Source organism: Lepidochelys olivacea (assembly GCF_965140295.1).
Source record: "Lepidochelys olivacea isolate rLepOli2 genome assembly, chromosome: 2".
Taxonomy (NCBI): domain Eukaryota; kingdom Metazoa; phylum Chordata; order Testudines; family Cheloniidae; genus Lepidochelys; species Lepidochelys olivacea.
In genome coordinates this window covers 20,423,377-20,446,976 of record NC_140412.1, presented here as the reverse complement: position 1 = coordinate 20,446,976, position 23,600 = coordinate 20,423,377, and positions in this window count along the sequence as shown.

The window sequence follows — 23,600 nt, the reverse complement described above, 5'->3', positions numbered from 1 at the left end:
TGGGAAAACTCCACCAGCAGGATTCAACCGTGAGCAAAACACCTGTGCCGGTGTATGTTGGGCAGCGTCTTTTGGCTCAGGTTCTTCAGCTCAACAACCAAAGGTTCCTTTAACGTGCCCCTCTCTGCTCCCTCACCACACCTCACTCACAGTGGGTGCAGGTTGGTCTCCTGAGGGTCCACCGTGCTCTTAGTGATTGTCAGTTCTCAGTGATTTTCAGCTCTTCATGGGAAAACTTCAGTGCTGAAACAGACTGGGCAGAAACACTGTCCCCCAACAGGTGAATTCAGCTCTAGTGATCACTTAACAAAGCAACAGGCTTGGAATGGAGCTTTAATTAGCTCTATCTTTGAACAGTGTGGAGGGGCAGGCTACACTATACCTAGGGCTCTTAGGCAGAGCACACAGCTGGCAAGAACACCTGCCCCCACTCCCTTTATTTCATAGCGGTCTGGCATCCAAGACCCCTGCTTAGTGAGTTCAATCCAGTTGAGGGTGACCCCCTCAATCAGGACAGGCTAAACACAGTTCCTCTACCCTTTACTTATACAATAAGGATTCATGCTAAAAATTTATTAAAGCTAACGTTAAAAAAATTAGGTAATACATTGGTTGAGAAAAGAGTGTCTGTACATCTGGGTATAGTGCTTAGATTATCCACAAATACAGAGTTTGTTTTTAAAAGTCATATGATACATAGAGTACATAATCAGCAATAACTCAAATTTAGGTGAATAAATTTAACAATACAGTTTAGATATTAGAATCCAAATACTTGGGTACATCACTTATGAACAGTTGTACAGAGACTTAGCTGTGGGAAGCAAAATATATCAATGAGTGCAGATTGTCTCTCAGTAATTGAGAATTAGGGTTGGTTGTCCATTTAGAAAATACAATCTACCAGGGAAGTATTTCAATTACTTTCCTTACTGCACTTCTCATCGGCACTCCAGCTCATCCCTCCTGGTATTGCCGATGTCTGGTGATGTGTTCTATGTAGATGACCCTCGACCACCTGATGGCATCCGACACCATGAGTTGCCACATCATTGGAACACAGCGTTGACAGATTCCGCATTCTTGCAACACTCGCTCATTACTTCCCCAAGGGTCAGTCCTAGGACCAATCCTATTTGACTTATCATAAATGATCTGGAGAAAGGGGTAAATGGTGAGGTGGCAAAGTTTTCAGATGATACTAAACTGCTCAAGATAGTTAAGACCCAAGCAGACTGTGAAGAACTTCAAAAAGATCTCACAAAACTAAGTGATTGGGCAACAAAATGGCAAATGAAATTTAATGTGGATAAATGTAAAGTAATGCACACTGGAAAAAATAACCCCAACTATACATACAATATGATGGGGGCTAATTTAGCTACAACTAATCAGGAGAAAGATCTTGGAGTCATCGTGGATAGTTCTCTGAAGACGTCCATGCACTGTGCAGCGGCAGTCAAAAAAGCAAATGGGATGTTAAGAATCATTAAAAAAGGGATAGAGAATAAGATGGAGAATATCTTATTGCCCTTATATAAATCCATGGTATGCCCACATCTTGAATACTGAGTACAGATGTGGTCCCCTCATCTAGAAAAAGATATACTGGCATTAGAAAAGGGCAACTAAAATGATTAGGGGTTTGGAACAGGTCCCGTATGAGGAGAGATTAAAGGGGCTAGGACTTTTCAGCTTGGAAAAGAGGAGACTAAGGGGGGATATGATAGAGGTATATAAAATCATGAGTGGTGTGGAGAAAGTGAATAAGGAAAAGTTATTTACTTGTTCCCATAATATAAGAACTAGGGATCACCAAATGAAATTAATGGGCAGCAGGTTTAAAACAAATAAAAGGAAGTTCTTCACACAGTGCACAGTCAACCTGTGGAACTCCTTGTCTGAGGAGGTTGTGAAGGCTAGGACTATAACAGGATTTAAAAGACAACAGGATAAATTCATGGAGGTTAAGTCCATTAATGGCTATTAGGCAGGATGGGTAAGGAATGGTGTCCTAGCCTGTTTGTCAGAGGGTGGAGATGGATGGCAGGAGAGAAATCACTAGATCACTACCTGTTAGGGCACCTGGCATTGGCCACTGCTGGAAGACAGGATACTGGGCTGGATGGACCTTTGGTCTGACCCAGTATGGCCATTCTTATGTCCCTATGTACTGGGGTCCCATGCACCCAGGACTCTGATGATCAGTGCATGTGTCTGAACCTGGTAACCCCTGGCTCTCAAGGTGTGGCCAGAGGGGTGTATTTCTCCAGCTTTCAAGCTTGGGCATCGTGGAAGGCCAGGGTCCTGTTCTTGAAGGGCACTGTGCCGTCCACCATGATGATCTTCTTCCGGTCCTTGTTGGTGACGATGATGTCCGGTCGCAGTTGGCTGTCGGTTCCAGGGATGGTGGAGTGATTTGTAACCCAACACCAGCCAAAGTTGTTCACTTTGGCAACACGGCTTTGTCTGCTGGCTACCTAGGCAGAGTGGGTGTGTTCGTGTAAATACAGTCTGGTCCTGAAGCCTTTCCCTTCCCCAATGAGCTGTCAGGGGAGAGCTCATTCAGAGCCTGCTTACATAGACATACCTCTCCCAGCACCACCGTATGTCACACTTTTATCGGCGTGTTAGGAATAAATGACCTTGTTCTTTTCCTCTATCTGCGGGAATATAAGCCTCCTGAATCCATCCAATTTATCTTCATGCACCTTTTGATGGTGGATGATGCCAGGACTCTCCCCTGGCTGATCATGTGCAAATTCTTCTTTGTCCCATTCTCATTGTTTCAGAGTAGCAATGCTGTGTGTGTGTTTTGCCCAGAGGAGTCCCCTTCAGGAGTCCGGTGCCACAAAACAACTAGCTGGGCTGATTGTTCTTTCCTAACGATAGTTTTATTTTGGAGGATTGAAGATGATTATCCCCCATTTTGACAGGCGGAGATCCACAGTCTGTCCCTGTCCATTTTCCCAAGTATGGGAATTAACAACAAAGTCCAAGACAGGGTGCAGAGTGAAGAGCAGTGGCTGTTTCACTAGCCTGGGGAATGATAGCACCAGGAGCAGCAGCGTGTATAAATTATGCTGCAGCCATTTGACGACCCACAAGCCCTCAGTGGTGTGGGAGGAGGCTATTATAGGGATAACAAAAACATGCTGGAATAGTAGTCATGACTGGAGTACGAGTATTGAAGGGTAAGTGCAGTTTAGGAAAGACAGAAATAAAGGCAAAGGTGGTGGAGGAGCATTTTATATCAATGATGAGGCAGACTGTAAAGAAATACGAAGTAATGGAATGGATAAGACAGAGTCCGTCTGGGCAAAAATCACATTGGGGAAGAAAACTACTGGAGCCTCCCAAGGGATAAAAAGAAAAGCAGGACTTGTGGCACCTTAGAGAAGAACAAATTTATTTGAGCATGAGCTTTCGTGAGCTACAGCTCACTTCATCGGATGCATGCAGTGGAAAGTGCTTGGGGTGTGCTATAGACCACCGGGATCTGATCTGGTTAGGAATAGAGACCTCTTCAATGAAGTAAATACTAATGGGAATTGTGTGATCATGGGAGACTTTAACTTCCCAGATATAGACTGGAGGACAAATACTAGTAATAATAACAGGGCTCAGATTTTCCTGGATACAATAGCTAATGGATTCCTTCACCACGTAGTTACTGAACCGACAAGAGGGGATGCCATTTTATATTTGGTTTTGGTGAGCAGTGAGGACCTCATAGAAGAAATGGTTGTAGGGGCAACCTTGGTTCGAGCGATCATGAGCTAATTCAGTTCAAACTAAATGGAAGGATAAACAAAAATAGATCTGTGACTAGGGTTTTTTATTTCAAAAAGGCTAAGTTAAAAAAATTAAGGAAATTAGTTAAGGAAGTGGATTGTATTGAAAAACTTGTGGATCTAAAGGCAGAGGAGGCCTGGAATTACTTCAAGTCAAAGTTGCAGAAATTATCAGAAGCCTGCATCCCAAGAAAGGGGAAAAAGTTCAGAGGCAGGAGTTGTAGATCAAGCTGGATGAGCAAGCATCTCAGAGAGGTGATTAAGAAAAAGCAGAAAGCCTATAAGGAGTGGAAGATGGGGGGGATTAGCAAGGAAAGCTACCTTACTGAGGTCCGAACATGTAGGGATAAACTGAGAAAGGCCAAAAGCCATGTAGAGTTGGACCTTGCAAAGGGAATTAAAAGCAATAGTAAAAGGTTCTATAGCCATATAAATAAGAAGAAAACAAAGAAAGAAGAAGTGGGACCTCTAAACACGGAGGATGGAGTGGAGGTTAAGGATAATCTAGGCATGGCCCAATATCTAAACAAATACTTTGCCTCAGTCTTTAATGAGGCTAATGAGGAGCTTTAGGAATAATGGTAGGATGACAAATGGGAATGAGGATATTGAGGTAGATATTACCACATCCGAGGTAAAGCCAAACTTGAACAGTTTAATGGGACTAAATTGGGGGCCCCAAATAATCTTCATCCAAGAATATTAAAGGAACTGGCACATGAAATTGCAAGCCCTTTAGCAAGAATTTTTAATCAATCTGTAAACTCAGGGGTTGTACTGTATGACTGGAGAATTGCTAATACAATTCCTATTTTTAAGAAAGGTAAAAAAAGCGATCCGGGTAACTACAGGCCTGTTAGTTTGACATCTGTAGTATCCAAGGTCTTGGAAAAAACTTTGAAGGAGAAAGTTGTTAAGGACATTGAGGTCAATGGTAATTGGGACAAAATACAACATGGCTTTACAAAAGGTAGATCATGTCAAACCAACCTGATCTCCTTCTTTGAGAAGGTATCAGATATTTTAGACAAAGGGAATGCAGTGGATCTAATTTACCTTGATTTCAGTAAGGCATTTGATACGGTTCCACATGGAGAATTATTAGCTAAATTGGAAAAGATGGGGATCAATATGAAAATGGAAAGGTGGATAAGGAACTGGTTAAAGGAGAGACTACAGAGGGTCGCACTGAAAGGTGATCTGTCAGGCTGGAAGGAGGTTACTAGTGGAGTTCCTCAAGGATCGGTTTTGGGACCAATCTTATTTAATCTTTTTATTACTGATGTTGGCACAAAAAGCGGGAATGTGCTAATAAAATTTGCAGATGACACAAAGCTGGGAGGTATTGCCAATTTAGAGAAGGACTGGGATATCATACAGGAAGATCTGGATGACCTTGTAAACTGGAGTAATAGTAATAGAATGAAATTTAATAGTAAAAAGTGCAAGGTCATGCATTTAGGGATTAATAACAAGAAGTTCTGTTATAAACTGGGGACGCATCACTTGGAAGTAACAGAGGAGGAGAAGGACCTCGGAGTATTGGTTGATCACAGGATGAGTATGAGCCGCCAATGTGATATGGCTGTGAAAAAAGCTAATGCGGTCTTGGGATGCATCAGGCGAGGTATTTCCAGTAGAGATATGGAGGTTTTAGTACCCGTATACAAGGCACTGGTGAGACCTCATCTGGAATACTGTGTGCAGTTCTGGTCTCCCATGTTTAAGAAGGATGATTTCAAACTGGAACAGGTACAGAGAAGGGCTATGAGGATGATCCGAGGAATGGAAAACTTGTCTTATGAAAGGAGACTCAAAGAGCTTGGCTTGTTTAGCCTAACCCAGAGAAGGCTGAGAGGAGATATGATTGCTGTCTATAAATATATCAGAGGGATAAATACCAAGGAGGGAGAAGAATTATTTAAGGTCAGTACCAATGCAGACACAAGAACAAATGGATATAAACTGGCCATCAGGAAGTTTAGACTTGAAATTAGATGAAAGTTTCTAACCATCAGAGCAGTGAAGTTCTGGAACAGCCTTCCAAGGGAAGCAGTGGGGGCAAAAGACATATCTGGCTTCAAGACTAAGCTTGATAAGTTTATGGAGGAGATGATATGATAGGATAGCCTAATTTTGGCAGTTAATTGATCTTCAACTATTAGCGGTAGATATGCCCAATGGCCTATGATGGGATGTGAGATGGGGTGGGATCTGAGTTACTACAGAGAATTCTTTCCTGGTTGTCTGGCTGGTGAGTCTTGCCCACATGCTCAGGGTTTAGCTGATCGCCATATTTGGGGATGGGAAGTGATGGGAGCACTGAGCCTTGGGGTGGCTCTGGGGGATCAGATTGTTGCTTTGGTGGGCGTGCATGAAAACTCTGTGGGCATGGGGGAGGCAGTTACACCTTGTGTAAAATTAATTTGGCTAATATAATGTTATGGAGGTTAAACTATATGGAAGGAATTTGCATTTTCTCAGGACGTGTGCAGTGTATATTGGAGAAGGGGTAAAACATGGTACTTCATTAAAATCCTAATAGGGCTCCAAAAGGAGCCACAATAGGTTGTGCTTTCTTTTTCAGATCTCTGTGTTTTGGAGCAGGAGATGAAAGTGGAAAGCAATCAGAACTCTAGTGGAAGTAAAATGTTTCCCTTTTAAGACAGTGTCTGAGCTGCTAACAGCTTTGGATCCAGAAGCAAGCTAACACTCTACAAGCAAGCTGGCTCCAGCAGGAAAAATAACCCAGAATACCATGGATCTGTGTTTTGTGTTTGTCTGTGGTGTTTGTCTTGTTGCTAGCATTGTTGTGTTTTAATGAGCAGAAAATCTCATGACATGAGTGGGGGATGGCTTCAAAAGGCTGACATTGGGGGGGGGGGGAGGGGAAGATGTGTATGGGAATGCAAAATGCTCAACTAGGAGGCCAGCACCTGTGTAATAGCTACCGTGGTACCTGGAAATGGAATGGCAACTAAGGTGGTCCCCACAAGCCTTATGGAAATAATGAGAAGGGGAGGAGCTCACTGGGAATCAATGGAGGGGGGTGTGTGGGTGGGGGAGATGGGAACAGGGAATGGGGGTAAGGAAATTGGAATCATGTTTAGCTAAGGGCAGGAATGGGAACAGGGACACAGGTGTAAGGCTCTGTGGTGTCAGAGCTGGGAAGGAGGATACTAAGGAAGGAAACTGGAATCATGCTTGCTGGAAGTTCACCCCAATAAACATCGAATTGTTTGCACCTTTGGACTTCGGGTATTGTTGCTCTCTATTCATGCGAGAAGGACCAGGGAAGGAAATGGATGAAGGAATAAGCCCCCTAACAGAAAGGAATTTTCCTCTGGGGTAGATTGGCAGAGGCCATGGGGGGTTTTCTCCTTCCTCTGCAACGTGGGGCACAGGTCACTTGCTGGAGGATTCTCTGCACCTTGAAGTCTTTAAATCATGATTTGAGGACTTCAGTAGCTCAGACATAAGTTAGAGGTTTGTTACAGGAGTTGGTGGGTGAGATTCTGTGGCCTGCGTGTTGCAGCAAGTCAGACTAGATGATCATAACGGTCCCTTCTGACCTTAAAATCTATGATTCTATAACAGAATACCATGTTAGCTGCACATTGCTTGTTAAGACTTGTACTGTTCCCCTATATAGACCTAGATTCAGCAAGATACCTGACTTGAAGCCGGTGAGTAGCTCCATGGGGCAATTCATGTGTTCAAAGTTAGGCACATGCTTAAGTACCTTGTAGAATCAGGGCCCTGGCTTTGAAATCCCTAACCTCATAGTGCAAATGCTCATTCAAATTCATCTTTGGCTAAACTCTTCCTGGAGGCTGATCTGAGGCTGCCTGTTTTGGAATTCATCATGCTGAGTAACCCGAAGCCAATGCTCCTGTCTTCCCAAAGGAAAAGTAAGACATAATATAGGCACATCTCTTTATTTAAAAAAAAAAGTCATTTTAGGTCCCTGAATGTACAAATGCCAGCACCTCATTTCCATCAAAAAGCTATTAACATGACGGATAAGTCACAAGAATCAAAATACAGTCAGATATAATAACCCCAGAGTCAGTTGTGTAAATTATATGCACACATACTTTCTGAGCAATGCTTTGGTTGTTCTCTTTCCCTTGTAAACAAAAGTGAATTATGATCTTGTAAGGTCTATCTCTTGCAGATAGCCGAAAAAAGCTAATTAAAAACAAAAGCCACAGATGTAATCGTTGTTTAATGCTGTAAGCATAACATGACCTAATGCTATTATGAGTTCTGAACAAATTTCAATTAGAACTCCAGCTGGTAAACATATAAATGTGATAATGGTGTTTTAATATTGCATAATCACTTGTTAGCAAAATTATTTTTATTTAGTCTATTCATAATCTGAATCAGAGACTCAGGGTTGGGGTTATTTTGCTACAATTTTATCACATAATTTTTTGTTCATCGAAACTGGAGAACATCCATTTGTCGGTAGCTGCAATTTTCAATTTGGTTTCAACTAGTTGAGCATTTTGGATGAGAGTCACTATCTCGTTGTAAGTGACACCCATGCAAGTAGTCAAAAAGTGGTAGCTTTTTGCACTCACTTTGCGCTGGGCTGAGAAACTCCCCAAGATGCAGAGCTGAGGTGTATTGGCCCTTATGTTCCCAACCCTGAAAACAATAAGAAAACAATAAAGAAGAAATCAACAGGTTTCAGACTTTGTGGAAGCATCTAATCCTCAAGGGTTAAAAGGAATCAGGAGGGGACTAGGGGAATTATTTATTTCTTGTCCCCCTTCACTGTAAGGGAAGCATGAAGCAAATGGGATTTTCCCATAAAGCTGAGCACATCTGTAAGTCTTTGCAGGATTGGCGCCTATGACTGTAAGCTCTTTGGAGCAGGGACTGTGTTTATATGGTGTTAGGATATAGATATTCAGGCCTGTCTGTAAAGGCCTAGACTCTAAGAATTTGCATGTATTCTTATCACTTAGCTAGTTATAGAGGTATAAAAGAAAGAATCAAAATCACTGTCTGCCAGCGTAAGGGCTTTCTCTTACTGTGACAGTCTGAGGCCCTGTTCTTAGGCTAAGGCCTTTGGCTAAACAGCAGAGGCAGCCATAAACTGGGAAGCGAATGGTCACATCCTCACATTCCAAACTAGTCACATTGAAATAAGTCAATCTGGGGCTGTTGGAAAGGTGATCTGATCTATCACCTCCAGAGAAAGGGAAGAGCCTAGAGGATGTAAAAGGAAGTTTAGTTTGATAGTTTTCTGTTCCATAAAAACTCACTTATCAATAGACACAGCTGGGAAACCCTTATGTCTTTATAGATGTAGTTGTGAAATCCTCACTTCTGTATTGTTTTGTCATTATAGTTCCCATTTCCCTATTGTTTGTATGTATAATCTCTGTCTGGTTCTGTAATTGTTTCTGTCTGCTGTATAATTAAGTTTGCTGGGTGTAAACTAATTAAAGTGGTGGGATATAATTGGTTAAATAATCATGTTACAATATGTTAGGATTGGTTAGTTAAATTTCAGTAACGTGATTGGTTAAGGTATAGCTAAGGAGAACTCAAGTTTTACTATATAGTCTTCAGTCAATCAGGAAGTAAGGTGGGGGAATGGGAACAGGGAATGGGGGTGGGGAAATTGGAATCATGTTTGGCTAAGGGTAGGAATGGGAACAGAGAAACAGGTAAGGCTCTGTGGTGTCAGAGCTGGGAAGGGGGACACTAAGGAAGGAAACTGGAATCATGCTTCCTGGAAGTTCACCCCAATAAACATCAAATTGTTTGCACCTTTGGACTTCGGGTATTGTTGCTCTCTGTTCATGCGAGAAGGACCAGGGAAGTAAGTGGGTGAAGGAATAAGCCCCCTAACATCTGGCTCCTAGAAGAATATGATATAGATCCTGATTGGGTCTTTGGGATACCACCATAATACAAATGTTAAGGGAAGGATAAGAAAGGAAGTATATTCAGTGGTTAGAGTGCTAGCCTGAGTCTTGGGTAGGGCTACCAGATGTCCCGATTTTATAGGGACAGTCCCAATAATTGGGGCTTTTTCTTATATAGAGGCCTATTACCCTCTACCCCCTGTCCTGATTTTTCACACTTGCTAGCTGGTCACCCTAGTCTTGGGAGACCAAGGTCCAATTCCCTGCTGTGCTGCAGATGTCCTGCATGACCTTGAGCAAGTCACTTAGCCTTTCTGTGCTTCAGTTCCCCGTCTGTACAATGGGGATAATTGCACTCAATCTTTCTCATGAGGGGTGTTGTGAGGATACTTATATTAAAGCATGTGTTCAGATACTATATTGATGGGGACCATATAAGTAACTGAAAAGAGGCACAAAGGGGCATTGAAGCCTCTTTGCATCCTCCCTCTCAATGCTGGGTTTTTCTCTTTTCCGGTTCAGCCCACTATGCAAGATAGAACAGCCTAAGGGCTGCTCTAATTTACACCAATAACCAATAGTCCAATGGGCTATCCCAGCACCTACCAGAGCACAGGGACTCAACACCCACACTTCCCCCTTTTTCCTGGCCACGCTGTCACACCAGCTACAAGGAGGGGCAGTGGTGCAAAAGCAGCTATGCAGGCAGCTCATGTCAGTGTGGCATCATAAAGGTGTCCTAACAGAATCAAAGATATGGCTTATGCTTTGACTGCAAGGCAGTCCTGGACACAGGCTCTGACTTTTGTTTCTGCCGGCGGGTGCTTTCTGCCTTCCCATTTCACTGTGTGCCATACACGTGCTCCTGCCATCTACTGGAACTTTTGGCTGGCAGGATGGTGACATATCAGCGCACAACTTCTCTGTGCCTTTAGTGATTTCAAACTCTGCTAGAAGGAATTCTAGTGCCGGTGGGAAGTATTGGCTTGACAGGCCTCGGGGATGAAATCCTCTTCAAACTGGTACAGCAAGGGAAGTAGCACCACAAGCCTCCCCATTTTCCCACTAATTGCCTTAACCCTGTCCTAGAGTGACCAGCTCTAATGCGCAGAGAGGTGTTCAGTCTCCATGGCCCATGCACTCCTTGGCCTCTGTGCTGAGGGTCCCAATCAGTGCCTGCTGGGAAGAGGATGTTTGCACTGTGGGATCCCTGTATTTAACTTGAGTTCATTTGCATGCTGCATTCCTGCTGGATTAACATTATTTGATGACAAAGAGACAACAAGAAGGTGTCACAATCATGAAATATAATTCTTCTTGCTAGCAGTCAGTGAGATTTTTCCCAGTTAGCCATTGTACCACTTGTACTCTGGAAAGAAGAAGGGCTAAATTTCTGTTGTATTTTTAAATAAATGTTGAAATAAATAATTTCTTTCAAAAAAATGTTGACCAGTCTGGTTGGTAGAAAGGGCAGTCAGTCTTATGACTGACAGCTCTCCTGACAATCTCTTCTCTATTATTTATTTATAGCCAAGTAGAATTGGGGCCCCATTCTGCTAGGCACTGTAAAGTAGGAAATATCATTACACCCATTTTACAGCTGAGGAACTCAGGCACAGAGAGATTAAACGATTTATCTAAGGACACTTGTGGCAGAGCCAGGAATTGAATACGGGGCTTACCCATGAGTCTCTCCTTCTGCCTGCAGACTCTGCATAGCTCTCTATGTACAGCCATTGAGAGAGGGGATAAAGCCACAGGGGGAAAAAATCATATTGAGAATTCTTTGTTTCTGATTTTCCCTGCACTCAATTAACTTCAAGCAGAGAAACAGGCATTTAATCTTTCCTGCTGAATCATTAGGTACCTCTAGTTGTGGGTACAGCTGCATTGACTCCTCTGTTGGGTGAAGATGACAAATGCTAAGAATAGTGGGAGCCTAGACTCTGCTTCCCCAACACCAGGAAACAGGTACAAACCACCTGAAAATTACTATGGCACCCCAGAGGGAACTGTGCCTCTAAGATATTTATCCCTGCCACCATACTATCTTTAATGGATTTATCCTCACAACATCACTGTGAGGTGTGGTGGTACTTTTATGCCCAGTCTACATATGGGGAACCAAGGCACAGAGAGACTAAGGGATTTGCCCAAGGTCACACAGGAAATCTGTGGCTGAGCAAGGAGTTGAAACTGGGTCGTCCAAGTCCTAGGCTAATATTCTAACCACTGACCCATACTTCCTCTCCCCTGTGCTGCTCCTAAGGGTGGCTCACCTTAATGCTGCCTCTTACACAGGGCTTGTGGTGAAGACATAATTTAGCTCAAACTGTGTGCCCATTGGTTGCATGCTCAAAAGTTGGAATTTGAAGCTAGACAAATTCAGACTGAAAATAAGGCATAAATTGTTAACAGGGAGGGTAATTAATCATTGGAACAATTTACCAAGGGTTGTGGGGGATTTTCCATCACTGACAATTTTAAAATAAAAATTGGATGTTTTTCTAAAAGATCTGCTCTAGGAATTATTTTAGGGAAGTTCTCTGGCCTTTGTTAGACAGGAGGCCAGATTAGATCATCACAGTGGTTCCTTCTGGCCTCGGAATCTATGAATTTATGAAAAAACCTGGTATATTTTCATGCGCAGTGAAAGCTGGCAACAGTCCGATACAAATCAGGTAAACTTAGGTGCTCAGCTACCATGTTGATGGGCCTGGTATACGAACTTTAATAGAAGAGAAGAGATCTCAGCTCTCAGCGACTAGCTGTGCAGAAGGACACGCAGCACTGTTGACACTTTTCTACAGGCTGCTTGGAAGGTAAGCCTGTATTTTGACGGCAACATGGAATATAGAAATCTCCAGTAACAAGAAGACTATAGGTCCCTTTCCCTCACTATGTTCCTTCTGCTGGCATATCTTTATTTTTAATTCTCTATGTCCAGAAAGGTGGCTTGATTTGCCACTGAGAAATTTCATAATTAAACAAGGAATCCAGACGCTCAGAGAGGATTTGGCTGGGCACTTGCCTGAGCACAAATTTAAAATCAAGGGATTACTCAAGGCAACGTGCCAGGCACAGCTTGCCTGGCGTCACAGAGGAGAAGTCTACCTGTGTTAAACATACTCCTGTAGCTGTCGCTTTGACAGTCCAAGAGAGGTTCCCACGTGTTCGCTCACTGCAGCTGTGCTGCTGCACACAGCCGGGTGACAGTTCCCCTCAGGCTGCTCACCTGACGAGGAAAAGCGGCCCAAAAAGTTAGTCCATGAGAGCTGGAACTGTTCATAGAATCATAGAATATCAGGGTTGGAAGGGACCTCAGGAGGTCATCTAGTCCAACCCCCTGCTCAAAGCAGGACCAATCCCCAATTTTTGACCCAAATGGCCCCCTCAAGGATTGAACCCACAACCCTGGGTTTAGCAGGCCAATGCTCAAACCACTGAGCTATCCCTCCCCCCGGTTCTTCCGAGCTGCTGAGAGGATGGGACAGGTGAGACCCCCACGCAGTGCTGTCACCAAGGGAGGAAATAGGAGCTGGAAAGAAGCACTGAATCCCTGATATCCTGGCAATATTTGAACAGGCTCCCACAGCCATGTCTCTCTTCCGCGTGTGGTAAGCCCTGGGTCCAATTCTCCTCTCGCTCACACTGGTATAAATCAGGAGTAGCTGTACTGAAGAAAATAGAGCGTCATCTGTGGTGAAAGTAAAAGGAGAATGAGAGTTCTCAGATCCCAGGTGCAGTAGAAGGACTGGGGCACCTAGCTATTTGGTTTCCTATTTGAACACACATGCTTTCCCATGAGCGAAAAGGGAGGCAGCACCACGGTTCAAACAAACGTATACTGGCCTACACCGCACTAGGATTTTGTGCATCCTTTTATTCAGTCAAGCCTTCTCAGTTCAGATTAGCTTCCTTTGCATTATATTTATCATCGCTTTGCATAGCTCGAGATGGCGTCCCGCAAGTCCTGTGAAAAATAGATTGAAAAACCCGTCTCACCAAAGCTCCCTTAAGTACTTTCTATCTACCTATCTGGATACTCTCAGGCCCCCAATGACCTCAGAACCGAAGTGTCTTTGCTCAAAAGGCTAGCGTTTGAAGAACCAGCGGCGCTAAACAGCTAATTTATCCTCCTGCATCCTTCAACAAAGCCATTCTTCCTCTTGCTCATGGCATAAGCACGCCCGTAGAGCAAATAATACTAGTAACACATCTATTGCTGAAGTGCTCTAACGTGCATTAACTAACTAATTTGCACAAGGGCATGAGAGAGGCAAGTATTATCCTCATTTCTATATAAGGGGAAGTTAAGACAGAGACCTAGCCAAGCCCATAGAATCTGCCCTTCAATTACAACACAGCTCGGCATCATATAAGTAGCTAGTTCAGGGAGCATTGGGCTGCTTGTAATACACAAGAAACGGAGACAAACAACAATGACCTTCATCTCCATTTATACTGTCCTGTATTGTTTATTTCAAGACAGATGGAACCTGCATGAACAGCTGGAACTTGCATGAATGGAAGTCAATAAGAGTTTTGCCCCTGACTGCAATGGGATCAGAAGCAGATCCTAGGATGGATTTATTGGGAGATGTATTTGCAAAGATAAAAAATACATAACATTTAACACCATCTAAAAATGCTTCGGATAATAGTGTCCTTTAACGGAACTCATAATGATCTGTGTAATATCACCAGCTTTATCACAGATATGCACACTGTGAGATAAAGGGACATAGGAACTGTCAAACTGGATTGGACAAGGGAGCCATCCAACCCAGTGTCCTAACCCAGTTGTCCTGTCTTTGGCAGTGGCCGGTACACAAGGGAAGGTGCAAGGACCTTTGCAGTGGGCAGTTATAAGATAACCTCTCCCCTGGGAAAATGTCTTCCTAACCCCCAATAATTAGAGATGGTCTTATGCCCTGAAGCATGAGGGTTTATGTTCCTTCCAAAACTCTTGGGGCCAGATCCTCAGCTGGTGTAAATCAGCATGGCTCTACCGAAGTCAATGGAACTAACTGATTTGCACAATCTGAGGATCTGGCCCTTGGTTTTATCTTCCAATCCTTGCTACTGGAGCTCTGAATGCTCTCATTATCCATACAATCAGCCAGTCCTTATTTTTAATCCTATTGTGCTCTTAGCCTCAATGATAACTTGTGACAATGATTTAATTTAGCATTTCTTTTTAAAACAACCTAGGTGATAGGCTTGATTCATCTTGCTTTCTTCTAAACAGGAGTGCCTGTTGTAAATACTTTGGTAAATGTGTTAATTGAAATGACTATCAGACTTGTGGAAAATGAGTCATTTTGGGAGTCCCACTTTGGAAGTATGTTCACAGTGGCATGGAAATTGTGAAGAGCTACAAATCAGTTTGTTTACTATACTACAAGAGAGCCTGCAATGCATAACTTACAGCAAAACACAGACACAAACACACGCACACACATACGCTCTCAGAGATATATTTCTGGATAGATTCATTGCAACAATGGACACAGCAGGCAGGGGTGTCAGCTAACTAAACTGTAATCAATCTTTCTAATGCCTTTCAGAGTATGGTTTCATTAGAAGTCCAGGATAATCATTCACTCATCCACTGTTGAGTGGCTGGTTTTGATTTGTGTTCTTTTATTGTAGGAACTAATGTGCATCCCATAAAATCAAGAATTTCCTCCGGAAGACAGTCTTTTCGAATGTTTCCTATTTATTGCTTATGTGCTAAGAATATATATTACCTTTATTATATAGACATTACAGGGTAAAATCCAATGGGGTATTTCTACCTAATGCAGTATGCAGAATAGTAAATTCCTGTAGGTGTGAAATGAATCCCTGCTAGAATATTCACTGAGTTATCCAACATCTTTCCTCTCATGAAACAGATTAATTCACATCCCACAGAAGCCCATTAGGTATTTTTTATTACAACTCTTCAGGCAGTATCCTGCCTTCGTTTACACCTTGAATCTTGCCCAGTTTAAAGGTAGTTTGAATAAAAAAGTGGCTGTGCACAAAAACGTGCATTCTGCTTCCTATTATCTGCTGCACATCTTGGAGAACAGATCAGGTTGGGAGGGGGAAGAGGGGTTGAGTGCTTGTCCTGACTCTCAGCTATTACAAAGAAAGGAATAAAAAGAATTGGATAACCCATAAAGTAAATTCCTGTTCAAATACTGAATTCTCTCCCCTTATTTAAATCTGGAGGGGCGGGGAGGGGGGAATTGTATGTGCATTAAAGATTCACCCAAGCAGGTTTAGGTTGTACAGCTAGCATTTACCCAGAAGATCATAACAAGACTCGCTCACCTTAGCAGGAATGCAGGGGCCCTATTTTCACAGCTGAGTTCTTTTTGAGTAATTTCTCTGATGCACTAGGCACAAAAGCACATTCAACCTGGGCTCTATACGCTTTCACTATTTACAGTGGCTGATTTTTCTCCCCCAAACATTGTCACTCGGGCTGCTAGAGAATTCTTTCCCTTCACTCCCCTAATGGAGCTTGGCCTCTCAGTCTGCATGGCAGGTTTATTTCTGAGGAGTCTCCACCAGGATCTCAGTATTGCACAGCAGCTGATTCCCATTGCTTTATCCGAAACGTTTCCTTGTTTAGGGGGGCACTAACCACAATGGGCCAAATTCCTCCCTGGGTATAAGCAGGTGCAATGCCTTTGACTGGAGCACTGCCCGACCCAATACCAGGGCTGAAGTGTGGCCTCTGATTTTAAGACAGATTAATGCTGAGTAGTTGGTCATGCAATCTGACTGAGTAATATTCAGTGCCAAATGAAACTCCATCACACCTAAATAACTATGAATATTACCTTTTCCACACATAAAGTGTAGTAAGAACGACCTTGCCACATGGGATTAATGACCATCTGGGCGTAACAGCCCTTGGTACTGCAAACTTTTCCCATCTGATTACTGATTCTTTGGACCAATGTCTCCGGTCTTGGGTTCTTCACACCTGCAGTTTACACCTCTAGGCCATGCCTTCTGTCCTATAGGGAATAAAGAACAATAAAAGAAATAGTACCCGACCGTTTATCAGCTGATTTTAAAAAGGGACATTCATACCACCTTGGGCTGTGATCACATCTCTTAAAGCAAAGCAGGGGCAAGTCTGGGGCAGTAGCTGAACAGAAAGCCCTGCTGGCAAGTCCAGGGGCTACAGTGATTCAGCAAGAGGCCTGCTTGACTTTGAGTCAACACAGAATCAGTGCTCCAGCCCGGTTTTAGAAGACATTTTGCTTCTGGAGATGCCTTCTGTTAGAACATAATAATGAGTAATATTTATTATTTGCTTGTTGCTCTATAAAGCACAAAAATAAAGACAATCCCTGCCACAACGATCTGGCCCCCTAGAATAATAGGAAGTCAAATCAAAGTCCTCCCCGCTCGTGCTCATTAGACATCCCATGGCAGTTTTTCTAAGAGTAGAGGTGCTAGTCCTAGGGACCTGGTTACATTCTAACTTGGATTCTCACTGGAGTTCTCTCAAGGAAGAAGAGAGTCTCAGATTTCAATGAAATGCAGTTACATCAGCAACATAAAGGATTAAACCAGATTCCGTGTATGTCTTAGAGCACCCCAAAACTCTGTCTCCATCACTCTTTCTAGCCTACTTCCTTTATCAATACTTGTAAGCGTCACATGATGCTCCAGTATCTTGCCTATTTAAATCCCCCCAGAAGTTTCAATTACATACAGTATTTTTCACTTCCTTTCCTAAAACTTTAAGTCAGGGGCGGGCAAACTTTTTGGCCTGAGGGCCACATTGGGTTTCCGAAATTGTATGGAGGGCCGGTTAGGGGAGGCTGTGCCTTCCCAAACAGCCAGGCATGTCATGGCCCCCACCCTCTAGCCGACCCCCCCTGCTTCTCCCCCTGATGGCCCCCCTGGGACTCCTGTCCCATCCAACCCCCCTTGTTGCCTGATGGCCCCTGGGGACTCCTGCCCCATCCACACACACACACCCCACTTTCTGTCCCCTGACCATCCCCTGACCCCCTGCAACCCCATCCACCCCTCCTGCTCCCTGTCCCCTGACTGCCCCCGGAACCCCTGCCCCTGACTGCCCCCTGCTGCCCCATCCAACTCCTCCTTTCCTTCCTGACTGTCCCCCTGGGACTCCTGCCCCATCCAACCCCCCTGTTCCCCGACCCCTTACCACGCTGCCTGGAGCACCGGTGGCGCAGCACCAGCCATGCACCGCGCAGCACAGAGCACGGGGTCAGGCCGGGCTCTGCAGCTGCTCTGCCCCAGGAGCTCACGGCCCCCCGCCCAGAGCATTGCGCTGGCAGCGCAGGGAGCTGAGGCTACGGGGGAAGGGGAAAGCAGAGGAGGGGCTGGGGGGCAAGCCTCCTGAGCCAGCAGCTCATGGGCCGGGCAGGAGGGTCCCGGGGGCCGGATGTGGCCCGCGGGCCATAGTTTGCCCCCTCTGCTTTAAGTGGTAGTGTGGGGCACTGGTAAGCCATTGCCAGGTTTCATCCCAGAGTGCATCACAATATCTTTCAAAGTCAGATAATTAGAGCCCTACCATACTCACGGCCATGAAAAACGTGTCACGGACTGTGAAATCTGGTCTTTTGTGTGCTTTTACCCTACACTATACAGATTTCATGGGGAGACCAGCGTTTCTCAATTTGGGGGTCCCGACCCAAAAGGGAGTTGCAGGGGGATCACAAGGTTATTTTAGGGGGGGTCACGGTGTTGCCACCCTTACTTCTGCGCAGCCTTCAGAGCTGGGTGGCCGGAGAGCGGCGGCTGTTGGCCGGGTGCCCGGCTCTGAAGGCAGCGCCCCGCCAGCAGCAGCGCAGAAGTGAGGGTGGCAATACCACACCAGGCCGTCCTTCCTTCTGCGCTGCTGCCTGCAGAGCCAGGCGGCCGGAGAGTGGCGGCTGCTGACTGAGGGCCCAGCTCTGCAGGCAGCAGCGCAGAAGGAAGGGTGGCAATACCACACCAGGCCGTCCTTCCTTCTGCGCTGCTGCTGGTGGCGGCTCTGCCTTCAGAGCTGGGCTCCCGGCCAGCAGCCACCACTCTCCGGCCGCCTAGCTCTGAAGACAGTGTCGCCATCAGCAGCAGCATAGAAGTATTGGTAGCAATACCGTAACCCCCCCTACAATAACCTTGGGACACCCCCCCAATTCCTTTTTGGGTCAGGCCCTCTACAATTACAACACCGTGAAATTTCAGATTTAAGTAGCTGAAATCATGAAATGTATTATTTTTAAAATCCTATGACAGTGAAATTGACCAAAAGGACTGTGAATTTGGTGGGGCCCTAAATATAATGCCATAAAATCAAAGTACATTGGTCCATAAATTGAGCTCCAAAAGTAATTAAAGTAGCACGTGTGCATGCTTAAATCTTCAGAGCATAGACACCCTGTCCGATAACCAATACTAGCACTGCTAGTCAAAATTCTGTCCATCCAGGAGAAAATTCTAATATTTTGAAATTTATTCAGGATGAAAAGTTGAAATACTGAATTTGTTTTGCAAAATGGGCAGAACTGTCCAAAATATTTTTATTCCAAATATTTTGCTTCAATATTTCCAATCAAAATGAAACATTTCAACATTCCCAAATCAAACTGTCTCCTTTCAGTTTGCTGAACCGAATTGAAACGTTTCATTTCTGCTTGTTAATCTGTGTTCCCCTGAATTGCTGTAATTGGAGAGCCTCATGCCCTCATTGTCTGCTATGTGCTGGGTCCCTAGCTGGACTAGATCTCCCATAATGCACTTTGGTCACACAACTCCCATGATGCACCATGTTAGTTCAACCAAAGGAGAGACAGAGTTCTGCCATGAGAGATGTAGTCCAACCAGGGAGCCCAGTTCATGTGGAGGAGGGGAGCTTGAGGCACCAAAACTATAACTCCCAATAGGCACCAGGGTAACTCAGGCAGATACAGATTAAAGATGAATGGACCTTAAACCAAATGTTTTGATTCAGTTTGACAGACCAAAATGTTCTGATTCAGGTTGAGCCAACATGGAACAAAGGATTTTGTTTCAATTTCCCCCATGGAAAACTCAAGAAATTTTGGGGAAAAAAACAAATAGAAATTTTGATTTTATGGAAACTGCATGTTTCCAAAAAACATTGACAGAATGTTCCCAGTCAGCTGTAACTACTACACTTTGACTTCAGTGAGACTAGTGGCATAAAGAAGGATATCTCATGTGAGTTGAGGTTGCAGCCCTGTGCCCCAATTTTCTAAATTTCATTTTCAGGCTTCAGGATTTCCTCCTGAAGTGATGCTATACAGCTGGAATTTTCAGAAGGACTCTGTTCCCACCATAGGGGCCAAATGTTCACAAGTGCTATGAATGGCAAATTTAGCTATAAGTACGTATCACTATGGGAGCTGTTGGATGTTGAGCGTGTTTGAAAATCTAGGCCCTATTTAGGTGCCTAAAGAGGAGCTTCACCCTTTTGAGGATCTGTCACGTACTGAGAGTGCTTGAAAAACTGGCTCCCACCTCTTTAACCCACCAGATATTCTTTGCGAAAAGTCAGGCTCATGTCATTTTAAAGATCAGACCCACAAAGACATCAGAATGGAAACACAAATGGCTAAACTGTAGTAAATGCTCGCCCAGAAGGCTACACTTGGAAGTGATATCTACCATGCAAGTGTTGCTCAAAATCTACAGTGTTATTGAATTCCCTCGTTGCTATGATAACAGTCAGGTTGTGTGGAACAGATTGAAATCTGAATGGAAAAGGAAGGAAAGAAAACTTTTTCCCTAGGAGGGTGGTGAAGCACTGGAATGCGTTACTTAGGGAGGTGGTGGAATCTCCTTCCTTAGAAGTTTTTAAGGTCAGGCTTGATAAAGCCCTGGCTGAGATGATTTAGTTGGGGATTGGTCCTGCTTTGAGCAGGGTGTTGGACTAGATGGCCTCCTGAGGTCCCTTCCAACCCTGATAATCTATGATTCTATGAATGTGGCATGTGGTGAATGACACCAGGGAGACGGTCATGTCAAAAGTTCACATACAATAAGTGATATACAATGCACTTCTAATCCATTTTCTTTATCAACAGTGCCTTCTAGCAGTAATTGGAAGGGGTTGCACAGGTCACTGGCTTAGCTATGCCACAAGAGGATATCAGGCACTGTATGAGATATCATGGCTACACACCTGTATATGTCTTATTGAGTAGCAGCTTGGATTCCTTACCCACCTGGTTTATTATTTCCACCATCATTATCACCATCAACTATGATCGTTTTGCTTTTGCTTCTCCATCAATCTTCAGTAACTGATAGGAGAACAAATACCTGCCGAATGCATGTCTGCATCAGGTATTTTATATCAGTATCAGAAAATTGCCGAGGAGGATTTTTAGAAGTGAAAAAGAAGCCATCCTTATGTTACTGCAAAAGGCATCAGAGAAGCAACCCACTACCTGGAGTAACGTGGGGGGTGGCACCCAGGTTTAATTAAGGTGATGCTCTAGCGAAGGGGAAGTGTGATAGAGATGTTTTATCTTACCCTGCTATGCGCAATACTCCTTCCCTGCACTGTGCAGGGTCAAGCCTGTTATGAGATGCTTTTGTGATATAAGCCAGGTTTTCCCAGTTACCTTACCTTTGAAATTTCACCTGTGATCTTTCTGCTCGAAGTAGTCATGAGCCAGCATTTAGCATCCAAAGAAATGTGCCAGCAAAATAAAATGGTAGATCTTCAGCTGGACCAGTCTTCAGACCTGGTAGATGTTTAGATTCATTAATTTGAAAGGAAAGTAGTGAATGATGTATACATTTGAGGAAAATTCTGTCCCACACTGCAGCTCCTTTGTACTATCCCATCAGGATCTCATCCTTGCTGCTATATCCCACTCTGGACAGTGTTCTCCACTCGTGCTCTGCAAGCTGTTGTAGGGAATGAAAGGGCTAAGCTATGCCCTGCCTCTTTTGTCCTCCTTGGCTCTCTTAGTAGCACAAGGACTGCCCTTCTACCTGTCCCTAATGTGGGCCATGCTGTAGGGAAAAGAAGGCTTCTAGCACTCCCCTGCTCCCTCACACTTTGTGTATCAGTGTCAGAGCCAGGCACAATTTGGCCCTACCTGATTATATGAGTTATTAAACTGCTATAGTTAGCATTTGAAGATCAGTCTACAGTCAGGGGAGGTCAAGAACTAGGGGACAAAAAGGATGGTCTGATTGTTTGGCCATTCACCTAGAACTCAGGAGACCTGCCTTCAATTCTCTGCCCTGCCATAGACTTCCTGTGGGTACGTCTACACAGCAGTGTGGCTTAGAGCCCAGGTCACCAGACTCAGACTTGTGGGGCTCGCACTAAAGTGCTAAAAATAGCTTGGACTTTGAAGCCCACCTTCTCCCTAGACTTCAGAGCCTGGATCTACACAGCAATTTTTAGCACCGTAGCATGAACCCTGAAAGCCTGACTCTGTCATCTGTCGTCAGCCTGAATCTAAGCCTGAGATTTGCTGCTGTGGGCTGTTGCTTGTTGTGTAGACATGTTCTCTGTGACCTTGGGCAACACATTGTCTCTGTCTGTGCCCGCTCTGTAAAATGGGGGTGCTGGTACTTCTTTTCCTCACAGGGGTACTGTAAGACTCAATACATTAAAGATTCTGAGGTGCTCAGAGACTGTGGTGATGAGGTCCATGTAAGTGCCATAGATAGATCACTTAGGAAGCCGTGTGTCCTGGAGCTGATGTACCAAACAGCAATTCTACTGGTAGAAAATATTCTGCCTGCCTATATGGCCTCATCGCCTCAGTATCTGAGCACAAGCTTTCTCTCTCTACTGTAATTACTCTACTCGACCACACTAAGTAGCTCCAAAATTGAGCACCTATTCTTTTGGGAAAGTGATTTTAAAGAGTAGAAGAGAAATAAAAGCAGCCCAAAAGAAAATCAGAGATGTTTTTTAGCCAATAGGCAAAACACAAAAAAAAACCCAGGAAAAGTTTTCCCACTCAGCCAAGTCAAATTGGCTTCCACCTGCTCACAATTCTAACTACCAGAGGTTAGCAAGCAACCTGTCACAGAAATCCAAATGAAAAGATTTCCCAGTAGCAACAGAATCATCACTCTGGATGGAACGGTAGCTAATATAATGCAGAATTGCTTTGTACCATTCTTTGGGATGTGAGGTTACTATATCTGGGCTTTAGGGATATTAAGCCCTATTGTGTTAAATCTCATATTTCTTCCTTCTTTATAGCAACTCCATTTTTAGAGGCTTCAAAACACTCAAGATCCAGAAATGCTATTGAAACAGAGGTGGAATGTATCACGTTCAGGAAATATTCTTTATTCAGGGGTTTGCTTTTATATCTAAGCTTGATGACTTGGGGTTAAATTCTTTGCTGGTGTAAACTGGTGCAGCTCCATTCACTTCAATGGAGTTACACCAATTTGCCCCAACTTCCAAATTTCTGTCAAGGTGCTACAGACTGAAATGTAGGACAAACTGTTTGAGCAGGGAGGCAAATCCTGAATTCCTTTCTGACTTGTCCTGTTGACTTCAGTGAGAGTTGTACTAGATTAAGGACACAGGATCTGACCCAGTGCGGCTGCATAAGCAACCTTCGGAATGGAATGTACAGCCCCTCAGCATTTGCAATCATGGCTAGAGATGGGGGAATAATGGAAAATGTTGTTCTCTGGCCATTCTGAAAAACTGGGGGGAAAATAGTTTGGGGTTGATCTGAAAACTCAATTCTTCAGAACTTCTGGCAAATTGAGAAGTTGAAAAATATTTAATTTGGGGTCAAACAAAATGTTTCATTTTGACCTTGACCTTTTTTAAAAAAATTATTTTGCATTTTTAAAAATTAAATGGAAGGAATTTCGAAACAAAAACTAATTTGAACTTGAAAAATTGAAACATTTCATTTAAAAATGCTGACGT